This window comes from Macrotis lagotis, chromosome 1 (assembly GCF_037893015.1).
Source record: "Macrotis lagotis isolate mMagLag1 chromosome 1, bilby.v1.9.chrom.fasta, whole genome shotgun sequence".
Lineage (NCBI taxonomy): Eukaryota > Metazoa > Chordata > Mammalia > Peramelemorphia > Peramelidae > Macrotis > Macrotis lagotis.
Genome location: NC_133658.1, coordinates 27,651,112 through 27,664,472, shown reverse-complemented (window position 1 = coordinate 27,664,472; position 13,361 = coordinate 27,651,112). Strand labels below are relative to the sequence as shown.

At 35.9% G+C, this 13,361-nt stretch overlaps 1 pseudogene; it reads right to left on the bottom strand.

Moving 5' to 3' along the window:
* Positions 1-205: 205 nt before the first annotated feature.
* Positions 206-11,046, bottom strand: LOC141489707 (DAZ-associated protein 1 pseudogene; annotated as a pseudogene).
* Positions 11,047-13,361: the final 2,315 nt, after the last annotated feature.

Sequence of the window (13,361 nt, the reverse complement as noted above, 5' to 3'; positions counted from 1 at the left end):
TGAGGAAAATCTATGTATTAAAAAGACATTCATTATCTCCTAATGATACCCACAAGCTGGATTAAAAAAGATTTGAAGCAGATCTAAATGCCAATGTTCTTTCTAAGTGATCCTTGCACAACAACATACCTGCAATGGTACCACAGTTTGTTGGATGGCAAGACCTAAACCCCAATCAACTCAATTGAGTTTTTTTCTTTAAACTCTAATCTGAAATCAGATAATCTGAGAAAACTTGTCCAAAATCACTCAAGTCCTGTCCTTAAAAATACTCGCTATAAGAGAAATCAAACTGGACTGCTGTCCTGAATTGTCTGATATGGTGATGGTGGGAAAATTAGGGGTGCTGCCCCAGGAGTGGCAGATGAAGGAAGCATTCCCCTAGGAGCAAATTGATCTGAAGGAGGTGGTACCATACCCCTGTGGAAAGTCTTGGGAAGGAGGAAACCCTAATGGAAGAGTGCATAAATTTGTGAGGTAAAAGGAGGAGACAAAGGTGGAGCTCCCCTTCTTGCAGGAGATGGCTGCTAACCACCAATAGCCTGCCCTGCTAGTACCCACCTTCCTTGTGAGTCATATCCCTGATTCCAGGTAGGAGGGGGCTGATCTGTCCAACCACTGGTAGCTTTTGACAGGAGTCTGCTTCCCCAATGGCTGGCACTGGCTGTTTTTGGACTTAACTTTTGCTATCTTTTGCATGTTTTACCTCCACTTTTTTGCCCATGATATCAAGAAAATGTTCATTGAAAGTTTGGACCACTGATTGTTCATTCTTGAAAGAAATACAACCAATACCTTGAGGTTTCTGCTCCTCTGCATCATAGATCATACAAATTCGGTGACTGCTCTAAATTTATTGATGTATTCCCTGAGCTCCAATCTGGCTGCAATTGTGAGGGATCCCACCCACAAAATTTTTTATTTGATTTATTATCATTGCTTCTAGGACCTATTCATTCTTCCTTTGACCTCGTTCTCTTTGGCTGAATTCCCTGAGGAAGGTCATTATTGCAGTCATCTAATGTATGTGGTCTGCTGACCATCACTGTTCCCACACAATTGTAATCTTTAAATTCGATAATCCCCAAACCTCTAGACTGCTTGGTTGTTTTATCTTTCATAACAACATAGGCTACAACTTCTCCATATTGGGGGAAGCATTGATTTGTATTGCAGTCAAGTTCACCTAGAAAAAGCTTTACCATCTCATTGGTCCAATTTGTTTATGGCAATGCAATTCTAGAACTACTCCCTCCACAAAAAAAAACGTATTTTATTTGTTACTGGAGTCAACAGGAACCCACTTGGATTTATTATATATAGTGCTGTCTCATGATGGAATATCCGTTTTAGAAAAATCATTTTAAATAGTGAATACAGGATAAGCTGGGAGAAGCTTGAGGAAAGCATTCCCTCCAATAACTATCACAATAATAAATGATCAAGGTGATGAGGAGCTGAACTAGGGTAATGGCAGTGTCAGTGGAGAGAAAGTGGCACAAATGAGAGCTGCTTCAAAGGTGAGATCTATAGGTTTTAACAATAGGTTGGTTGTAGGAGAGAGACTGTGAGAAAGTCAGAATGTTTCCTAGATTATGAGCCTGAGAAAGGAGGAGGATGGTGTAGAGAGAAGGAGGTGGGAGCATTTATAGGGAGAGATAATGTGTTCTATATATATATTGATTGCAGCTGTCTCCTGACAAAATTTAAGTTTTTTGAAAGACTTTTGGAGAGGAGATGTTGAAAGTTCCGGAGAGATCAGTGCAGGATAGGTAAATTTCAGCTGAATTACAAAAGAGCTAGTACTTAAATCCATCAGCACTAATGAGATCGCCAAGTAAAATAGTATATGGAGAGAAAAGAAGTTCCAAGATAGAACCCTAGAGTTAGAGGGCAATATCTGGAGGAGGATGCAGCAAAAGAGAAAGAAAACAAAGGATCAGACAGAAGAAAAATCAGGGGAGAGAGTGTCCAGCAAAGAAGGGTCTAGCTTCACAAAGCAGAAGAGACATTGAATGATAACGGGGATGCAATAATGTGTGCACAGCACTTTGCAAACCTTAAAATTACAAATATTAGTTGGGTCATGTTGGTCTTCAGTTCAAAGCTGCTTCTCCTCTTTGAGAACTGGATGAAATGTCATATCTTTTCTAGTGGAAATTTATCCCTCTTCAAAGGATAAATTAGTTTCAAATTAGGGAGGTTCATACTCTATGCACAAGAAAAAGTGACCACCTCAATCCAAATACCTGGTTAAGTTTGGCTATCATTTTCTTGTATCTCCTTCACTAAGCTGTTGACTTAGTTTTTATTATTTTCCTGAATCACTCTCATCATTCTTCCCAATTTTTCCTCTATCTCTATTATTTGATTTTCAAAATCCTTTTTGAGCTCTTACTTCATCTGAGACCAATTTATATTTTTCTTGGAAGCATTGAATGAAGAAATTTTGACTTTGTTATCTTCTTCTGAATATGTATTTGATTTTCCTGATGGCCATTGTAACTTTATAATTATATTTTTCCATTGTTTACTCATTTCCCCAGCCTATGATTTTATTTTAACTCTTTATTAAGGTCAAACTCTGCTTCCAGGGTGAAGGATGCACTGTTCCAAGCTTTTGGAGATTTTTGCAGCTGTTTTCAGAGATACTTCAAGGGACCTGCAAGTTTTCAATTCTTTCAAAGTCTTATGAGAGGTTATTACTACTCTCCTTGCCTGTGTCCTAGTCTGTGGGGAACAAGGACCCTCCTCATAGTTCCAAGGCAGAAGGGAGTGCTTGTGCCCTGAAAGCATTGCAACCCTTCCCTGAGACAGTTAAAGATATGTTATAGAATATATATATATATATATATGATATATGATATATAGGATATATATGTATAATATATATGACCAATCTTGTAAATCATTTCCATATTGATCATTTTGAAAACAAGAAAACTCAAACAAAAAAGGGGAGAGAGAGGGAGGAAGAAAAGGAAGGAAGGAAGGAAGGAAGGAAGGAAGGAAGGAAGGAAAGAAGGAAAGGAGGGAGGGAGGAAAGAAAAGAGAAGAAAAAAAGAGAGAAAAATAGTATTTTTTCTATCTGCATTCAGATGCTACCATTTCTTTCCCTGAGAAGAAGCAGAACATTGTACACAGTAAAAACAATATTGTATGATGAACAACTGTAAATGATTTAGTAATTCTCAATAATATAATAATTGAGACAATATCAGATGGCTCAAGATGAACATGATGAAAGAGAATATCTGCCTCCAGAGAAATAAATGGTAATATCTTTCCTCCCTTTTTTCTTCTTTCTTCCTTCTATTCTATCTTTTTCTTTCCTTCCAGTTTTTTTTTTTCCTGAACACACCATGATCAGCCATTCCTCAATTGATGGGCTTCCCCTGAAATTCTAATTCTTAGTCACCCCAAAAAAGAACTGCTTCAAATAGTTTTGTACAAATGGATTATTTTTTTCCTTTTCATTCTCTTTAGGAAACAAAATTAGTAGTTGTATTGCTGAATCAAAGGGTGGGCAAAGTTTTAAAGCCCTTGGGACATAGCTCCAAATAGCTCTCCAGAATGGTTGGATTAATTCAGCACTCTACCAAAAATGCATTGGTGTCCCAGTTTTTCCATATTCTCTCCAACATAAGTAAAACTTATTCTGGCTGGAATAGAGTAGGGAAAGGAGGATTCCTTTAAACAAACACCCATCATTCCAAAAAAAGAAATAATAAATACAGAAAAAATAATAACAGCAACTTGGGTATCTGGCAGTATACAGTGTTGGCAATGATCAAGATCAGATCAAATGAATAGGGCACCAACCATGGAGTCAGGAAGACTTGAGTTGAAATCCAGTCTCAGACATTTCATACGTACTAGCTGTGTGACCTTGGGCACACCTTCACTTCATTGCCCCACAAAAACATAAATAAATAATCACATATTTGAGAGCCAGAGATGTCTAAATAGGCTATGTGCCACAGTAAGCCATTAATATTAAGTCTTAGACATGGTTCAATGAAGAAGAATTAAAACAATGAATATATTCTTTTGAATGGAAAAAGTGTTTGGTCAGAATTTACTGAGCAGTGAGGATAATGTATCTGTTTTGTGAATATTAAATCATTATGTGATTGCCAGATAAGATTTTGTCAGGTTGAATATTTTTATGTTCATCTTACCTGGAAAGAGTAAGTTTTAATGTTACTCTTACCTTTCTCCAAACCAAATAGGTTGGTATCAATATTCTGTTTTACATGACACATCTCTCTAGCAGAATGTAATCTTTTTGTTTGTTTTTGTAAGCCAATGGGGGCATTAAGTGGCTTGTCTGAGGTCACACAGCTAGGTAATTATGAGGTTGGATTTGAACTCAGATCCTCCAAACTCCAGGATCAGTCAACTGCCCCACCTGCTGCCCCAGAATGTAATCTTGAGGGTAAGACTCAGTTTGTTTGTTTGTTTGTTTTTAAATTTTCTTTGCATCCTCAGGACCTATCATAGTACCTTGTACGATGAAATTGACTTTAGCTACTAGTGGTATGGCGTTCATGGTATTATTCTCTCATTGATTATGAAGTCTAGAAGACATAATTAATATGATAAAATCCCAGTGGGTTCCACAAAATGTACTACTTGTGTTGGCAGGGAGAATTTTCTTACCTTGGAATTTCCTATAAAATAAAAATCACATCTGGTCAATATCATTATCCAGGTGTCTGGTTGTTTGGTTGCTGTTTCTTGTCCTTCATTTTCAAAGAAGATCAAAATGACATCACTATGTTATCTAAGTTCCTATATAGTTTATATCATAAATGGGACTTGAACCATGTCTTACTAAAGACTGACCTCTATTCATTATTCCATCCTGCTTCTACCATCGAGGACTTTTGTTGTTGATGCTCAATCATGCCCAATGGTCCTTTTGCGATTTTCTTGCCAAAGATAGCTTGAATGGTTTGTTGCTCCCTTCTGCAGCTCATTTTACAGATGAGGAAACTAAAGCAAACAGGGTTAAGTGACTTGCCCAGAGTTATATAACCTAGTGTCTGAAGTCAGATTTAAACTCAGTCTTCCTGACTCTAGGTGTGGCACTCTATTCATTTTGCCACTTCTCTAGCCCCTTTAATAGGTACAAAATAAGCACTCAACTATGAAGGATGGAACGGATGGATGGATGAGGGAAATTACCAATGAACATGATGGCAAAGAATTAATTATAACTTGTATTATATCATTGAAAGGGTGGGATCCAGATGATGTTCAGTATAAATCACTATATATATATACACCATCACCCCCTCTTGTTTACCTCCCTTATTTTAAAAAATGTGCTCTCCTGTATTTGAAAGTAGTATTTACTGACTCACTGTTAGCACAACATGCATTTTAAGTTGTTTCTTTAGCAGTGACATCTGTTCATTCAAACTCCCTGACCCCAGTCCTACTCTGAACAATTGATCTAACTACAGGGGATCTGAGCAAGATTAGGTGGGTAGTTTCTGTTTATAGAACAAATGGAAGCTAAATGGATCCAGGAAACCATGACCTTGGCTTCAGAAGACCATGCGCTAACTCACTAAGCTGACTATGCAGGTCAAACTTCTCATAAGCAATGGGGCAAATCCTCCTAGGGATTCTAATCCTGACTTTGCAAAAGCACCTTGTCCAGCCAGAGTGAGTCTAGTGATCAGAAGTGAGTGAGCCCAACTTTTCTCATTAAAACCATTATTTTGGACAGTACCAAGGAAATATTCCTTCTCTAAATCTATTGAGACTTTAGTAGAAAATAATCACCTTTAAGAGCTAAGCTCAGAAAAGCATAAGCCTGCTTATATCACAGTGTCATCCTGTGCAAATATAAACTGAGAGGAAATACTTTCAAAATACTTTGTGATCTTGAGGTTGTGGGACCTGAGGGGGAGAACTGAAAATTATCATTGATTCTGAACAGAATCCTACCTCCCTCTGTTCTTTGAAACTAGCTCCAAGTCTCCGGGGAGAAACAAAATCCTTTCAGTTTCATAATCAATGCAGGCAAACTTTTCACCTGGCCATCATTGGAATGCCTGACCTGTCTTCATCAAATGAGATATTTTGCTTAGGTGAATAAAAATACCTGAAGGATTTAAATAGACCATTAAATTAGTTTCACCTGCTTTGCTCAATACCATGGGAGTCTTGGAGAAATGAGAGTTATGAAGTGAAAAGATGGTTTTATTTCTGCTTTTTGCAAGTGCTTTTTATCTAGAGGGCATTCTCATGATTCATCCCAGTGAGCTAACTCTATACTTTATTAATCAGTATTCAGGTTCGAAAGGAAAAAGAAACTTGAAACTAATAGGTCATCCCATTGAGTTAACTCTATTTTACTAATCAGCATTCAGTTTCCACAGGAAAGGGGGAACTGGAAATTAATGGATCATCCCATTGAGTTAACTAGCTACTTTGCTAATTAACATTCTGTTTCCATAGGAAAGAGGGAGTGAAAACTAAAGGAAAAATCATTTCTATAATAATAATAGCAACACCAACAATGATAATAATAGCTAGCAATGATTTCTAAAGCATTATGCAAAAATAATCTCATTGGATATTCACAACTGTGAGATAAGTGTTAATATTATCACCATTTTACAGCTGGGGAAACTGATACGAGACAGGTTAAGGATATGACCACAGTTCTATAGTTAACATGTATCTGAGACAGAATTGGTCTCGGGTCTTACTGTCTCCATTCCCAGAACTGCATCCAAAAAAGCCATCTACCTGCTTCTTCACCCTTGGCTGTCACCCTAAACTAAATTGCTACTGCATTACAGGAAAAAAGAAAAAGAAAAAAAAACCTGTTCTCAAGTAACTTCCACCAAGCAGAAACAACATGTGAACAGATAAATAAACAATAATAAAAATAAATGGATGAAAGTATAAATGAATACCAAATATATGCAAACTCTGGGAGAGTTTATTACGTGGGCAGGGAGGGGAAGAATTAGACTAGACTACTTAGAAGTAAATGAAATTGTCACTGATTTTGGAAGGAAAGACTGCGGGTCAGAGACAGAGAAAGTTCTCTGACAGATGTCTAGATTATTCTTCCACCACTGCCATATTACTTCCCTTTTGTATATCTCTCTTAAATTTCTGTATAGTTCTCAAATCCAACTGATTAATACATAGAAAAAAATAATTAAAGGAGGGTACTAGAAAAATATGCACACTGATCCAACTGATTTTCATAGTATTAATTACTATGAAATTCATAGTATTAATCCTGTGTAATCAAGGAATGGTTACATTATATTTCTCCAGAAAATTAATGAAGTATTTTTTAGCTCAAGTATTAAATTAATTTATAATTTGCCCAATGTCAAGTTCAAGGCAAATAAAGATTTATTCAGCACCCCCATGTGTCTACAATATGTTAAATACAAATAAAAACAGGGAGATCAAATGATTTTTAGTTTTTGTTATCAGGATAATTTATATATGTTGAGTTGTAAGTGTATGAGATCTAAAATATCAGAGCCAAGAAATTTCTGCATTGGAAACTTCCTCCATACTATGCATTCCCAAGGACAGAGCCAATAGCATCTGAATACAAATTCAAGTATGCTTTTTTGTAAATTTATTTTTCTCGAGGTTTCTTTTCTTTTTGGAGGGCGGGGGCTATGTTTACTTTCAAAACATGATTTTATGGAAATGTCTTGCATGACTACACATTTTAATCTATGTTAAATAACTTGTTTTCTCAATAAGGGGAAGTGGGGCGGGAAGAAGGGGGTAGAATTTGGAATTCAAAGTTTTAAAAATGGGGAATGTTAAAACTTGTTTTTTACAAAGGAAAAAACTAGAAAGAAAAAGAAAAAAGAAAGAGAGAGAGAGAGAAAGAAAGAAAGAAAGAAAGAAAGAAAGAAAGAAAGAAAGAAAGAAAGGATGAAGGGGGAGGAAGACTTGAAGAAATGTAGATAGGAAGGAAAGAAGGGAAAGAAAGGAAGGGAGGGAGGAAGGGAGGAAGAAAGGAAGGAAGGAAGAAAGGAAGGAAGGAAGAAAGGAAGGAAGGAAGGAAGGAAGGAAGGAAGGAAGGAAGGAAGGAAGGAAGAAGAAACTTGCTCTACCATAGTATATTAGCATTTGTTGACCACTAATAACCTTAGAGAATTACCTGGGAAATAAAAAGACTATGTAACTTGATCATGGCTACATAGACCATATGTATTAGAAGCTACCCAGTTTTCTTAACTCCATATCAATGTTTTCTACACTATTCTAAATTTACTTGCATAAATTACTAAATAATAATATATTAAATTCACATAATGATGATGATGATAATAATCAATATAATACAGTATTATAATATTTCCAAAGCACTTTATAAATATTATCTCACTTGGTCCTTTAACAACCCTGTAAAGTATGTGCTATTATTAATCTTCATTTTACAGTTAAATAAACTGAGGCAGAAAGAGGTTAAATGACTTGCCCAGAATAATATAACTAGTAAGAATCTGAGACTAGATTTGAACTCAGCTCATGAATTCTCAATCACTGAATATTGGGAGTTATCAAGGACTCTCAATCTAATGCTAATTGAGAAGCTGGAGGCTTCATTTGAGGCAATGCTTCTCATCTTATCACCATGTAGAAAGTCATTTTGGACCCATACTCATGTTTCCAAAGCACACTGAATCAAATTCAAGTCTTGTGATTTAAAGTACAAAGCTGAAGTCTGTCCTATGCTACACCTGCTTTGAAAACAAAAACAAAAGCAAAAATCTGAGTTGGGTTTAAGAAAAAATATATTACTTTCTGATTGTTTCTGGTCATGGTGTTTGGAAATATTCTGAAAGGTATCTCAATTACTGCTCCTAAATCACGCCATTTCATAATTGGCTTTTCATTCCATAATTTAAGTCCCTTGGACAGAATTCATTGCATTAGGTAAATCATTAGCTCTCTCCCTTCCCTCTACCATATCCCCCTTCTTTTATATATGGAATAGACTAAGGTGGACCCATTTGTTAGTTCCCAATCTACTTAATAGCTTTGGAAAATTCTCATTTTTCAGGCAGTTTCCCTCTCCTTCAGTGATTGGCATTGGGATGAACTGTGAAGTCCCTAAAGTTGATGTTAGAAAACTCTGTCATTTTGTGTGTCTTTTTTCCATCACATTAAGGAGATTTCTCCTACCAGCACTGTGATCTCTTAAGATGTACAAAAGTTCGTTTTGTGTGTGTGTATGTGTGTGTGTGTGTGTGTGTGCATGTGTGTGTCTTTTGGAAAGTGGAAAGCTATCTGACAAATTCTTTCCTCCTAAGACCTTCAGAACTTGGTAATGATAATCCCAATTAAAAAATCATGTTTTGTTGTTGCTCTTGTTTGTCCTTTGTTCTTGAAGAAGACCATGACATTAAGAAGGTGATACCATGAAGAACATGAATTGGATTTGAGTGTGGGGCCACTATGTCAAGTCACCAGCCTCACTTTCTCCTCCAGAGCCATCTGTGTCCAATGGCTACATATGGGTCAGGAAGACTAGAGATAGCCCCAAATGTGAGGCAGTCAGCTAAAAGGGGAATATGATGCCTTAAAGTGTAGAGAGGTTAGAATTACAGATACCATGGCAGGTCCAAGTTGGAGATTATCTTTGGGCAGGTGGATCCATCAGTGCCTCTTAAATCTTTGTACATGGGCAGCCACCCTAGCATTATGTTCTAGGATTAGAGGTAACATATGTTTCACACCTTCATCAACCTCAATGGCTTAAAAAATTCTTTTTCACCCTTTTCTTGTTGGTGATATCACAAACAGGAAATTCCAAGAAGGGAGCAGCTGGGTGATGCAGTGGAATGAGCACCAGCCTTAAAATCAGGAGGAGCTGAGTTCAAATTTGAACTCATACACTTGTCACTTACTAGCTGTGTGATCTTGGGCAAATCTCATAAATCTAGAATGAGGAGGTCCCTTGGATGTCATCAAGTCCATCTCTTTCATTTTACAGATGAAGAAACTGACCGGAGAGGTTGAGTAAATCACAAAAACAGGTAAAAAAATGGCAAAACCAGCATTTAAACTTTTGCTCAGTGACCTTTGGTTCAGTGATGTTTGTCTATATTGTCTCCCTCTGCAAGAAAATTTGCATTTGGAAAGGTGTCACCCGATGGGAGAAATCACTCATACAATTAATTGTGTTTTAGAGGAGAAAAATATCTTAATCAACATCTATTTCAAGTCTCTGAGAAGGGTCTTAGAGTAGTCCTTATTGATTCCATAGGGGATAGGGAACTAATAGACTATGTTGACTTCTTTCATATATATATATATATATATATATTATATATATAATATATATATATATATAGTTAGTTAGTTAGTTATTAAATAGATTTTATTAATGTTTTATTTTTATAAATGCATGTTATGAAAGGTTTTTTAACATTAATATACATGCCTATTTCTAAGTTACAAAATTTCCTTTTACTCTCCCTTTCCACCCCCCCTCCCCTCAGAGACAAACAGATTAATATCATATTACACATTTGTGTTAAGCATGTTTACAGGTTAGCCATTTTCCATTTTGGGGAATTCGGATTGAAGGAAAGAAATACATAAGAGATATTTTTTATTTAAAAAAGTGAATATAATGTTCCTCAGATTCTGATGGATTTTTTTTAAGTTTTGTTTTGATTTGTTTTTTCTTCCTTTGGATAGGGATAACATTGTCCATAGCAGGCCTGTTAGGGTTGTTCTAGTTCTCTGAATTGCTGAGAGGAGCCACATTCATTGGGGTGGATCATCTCACAATTTTGTTATTCATATGTATATTGTTCCCTTAGTTTCATTCACCATCAGATCTTGTAATTCCTTCTATGCTTCTCTTGAGTCTGACCATTAATGATTTCTTATATAACAACATTATTTCATGATATTCATGTATCATAACTTGTTTAACCATACCCCAATTGATGAGCAGTATATTGACTTCTTGCTGGCTATCTCTGCCATAAGCTCAGTGACAGCCTTGCTTCCAACACTAGAACCCATGCCCCAAAGTAACTTCCACTTTGGCCTCTGCTCTGCTTATTGGTAACTATCTTCAAAGAGTACTTTGAACTCAGAATCAGAAGACTGAGGTTCAAATCCCAACCCTGACATTTATCACCTATGTCACCTTGAGTAAGTCACATCAACTCTCTAAGCTTATTTCTTTATACATAACATTTAGGGGTCAGATTTAATAACCTCTAAGGTCCCTTCCAATACTTAAATCTATGCTCCTATGAGTGAATGGGGCACATGACCTGATCAATTCATTAAGAAAATTTCTTTTTTCAGTGGAAGATAAATTGAGAAGAGTCTTGAAAGAATGATGATGAAGACTCAATCACAATAATTCAAGTGAGATGTATATGAGCTCAAAATAGAGAGTGATTGTATGACTGGATAGAATGAAATGTATGTGAGAGGTAGAAAAGTAAAGATTTCACACCTGCTTAGATATATGTGAAGAATGAGATATGTGTCTTTTTTTATCCTTTTTTGTGAAAGTGTTATTCCAAATTATCTTTACAACTAAATAGAACTAAAAGAAATGTAGAAATTATCCATTCAAACATTTCATTTTACCATGAATTTAAATACTGTAAAAGAATGAGGAATAGGAAAAACTGTGTATATATGTCTATTAAACTGTTAGACATAGACAGTAACTATGATGTGGTTAGAAGAAGAGAAGTTCAGATACTTGAGTAAAAAAAGAGATTATAAAAGCAAGAAAGTCATCAGTTCCAAAGTCCTTGGCCTTGAACACAAATGCATAATATTGATGCAACAATGAAGCAATTACCATTTTTAAGACAAGGTTGCTAATGAAGTGTTATAAGTATAAGTAATATTTGGTGGGATGAAACCCAACTAGAATATGGTCCTAAACATGAATGGATTGTTCAAAATAAATGATCTAGGGGCAGCTAGGTGATGAGTTCAAATCCAGCCTCAGACATTTAATAATTACCTACCTATGTGACCTTGGGACAAGTCCCTTAACCCCATTGCCTTGCAAAAAAATAGCCTAAAAAACAAAATAAATGATCTAGATAGAGTTGAGACTTAACATTCTATGTTAAGGATAGAAATAGGAATAAGTGTTCATTAGCATAAAAAAAATCTGCCAATGCAGGTTGGCACATTCTGCAAATTTATAGTCTAGAGAATTGAGAAGTTAAATAATTTATCTAGGGACACACAGTCAGAATGTGTCAAAAGTTTCTATGATTCTGATGAAACTAGACTATAAAGCAGATATAGTGAGGGGCCTCAAATCAGGGAGACCTGAATCTGACTACTGCATTAGACACAACTGGAAAAGTCACTTAACTTCTCTTTGTCTCAGTTTCCCCAGCTGTAAAATGGAATAATACCTACCTTCCAAGGCTATTATAATGATCAAATGAGACAATATTTGTAAAATATTTAGCAAAGTCTCCCCCTTCCAAGGTGAACACTTTATTAGAGCATTCCAAGTGGCACTGTATAATAATTTCTCTCCATTACACTTCTCCAGTATGACTTAGGCTAAGAATCAACCATTCATGCTTTTAAAAAAATTCTCGATAGTGTTTTATTTTTTCTAATTAACTGTAAAGATGGTTTTTCTCATCCATTTTTGTAAAATTTTCTCCCTCTCTCCCTTACATTTCCTCAAGATAGCAATCTGATATAAGTTAAACATACACAATAATGTCAGCCTTGTTTCCATTTTAGTCATGTTACAAAAGAAGAATCAGAACAAGAGGGAAATACCATGAGAAAAATATGAAAAAGTGAAACTAGTATGCTTTGGTCTGCTTTCAGACACAACACACATTCTCTGAATGTGGATGGCATTTTCAATCACAAGTCTCTTAGAACTGGGTTAGATCATTGTACTGTTGAGAAGAGCTACGTCAAATGTAGTTGACTATTGCTTTAACTAGGTACAATGCTTTCCTGCTTCTGCTCACCTCACTCAGCTTCAGTTCAGGTAACGCTTTCCTGGTTTATTCTGAAATCCATCTGCTCTTCAGTTCTTATTGCAACAATCGTCCTCCATAACATTCATATACCATATGACTCGATAAATCATGATACTTACTAGTTGTGTGACCTTGTCTAAGTCACTTCACCTTATTTCTTCACCAAAATAAAAAAAAATAAATACACACACACACACACACACACACAAACTAAACAGACAAAAGAATAAAACACAATCAGGAATTATTCAATAATTTAGGGGAAAAGAGGGAGAAGAGAAAGGGGTCTGGGATGATCATAAATGAAATTCATTCTGTCCCTTTAGCCATTCCTACAGATTTCCC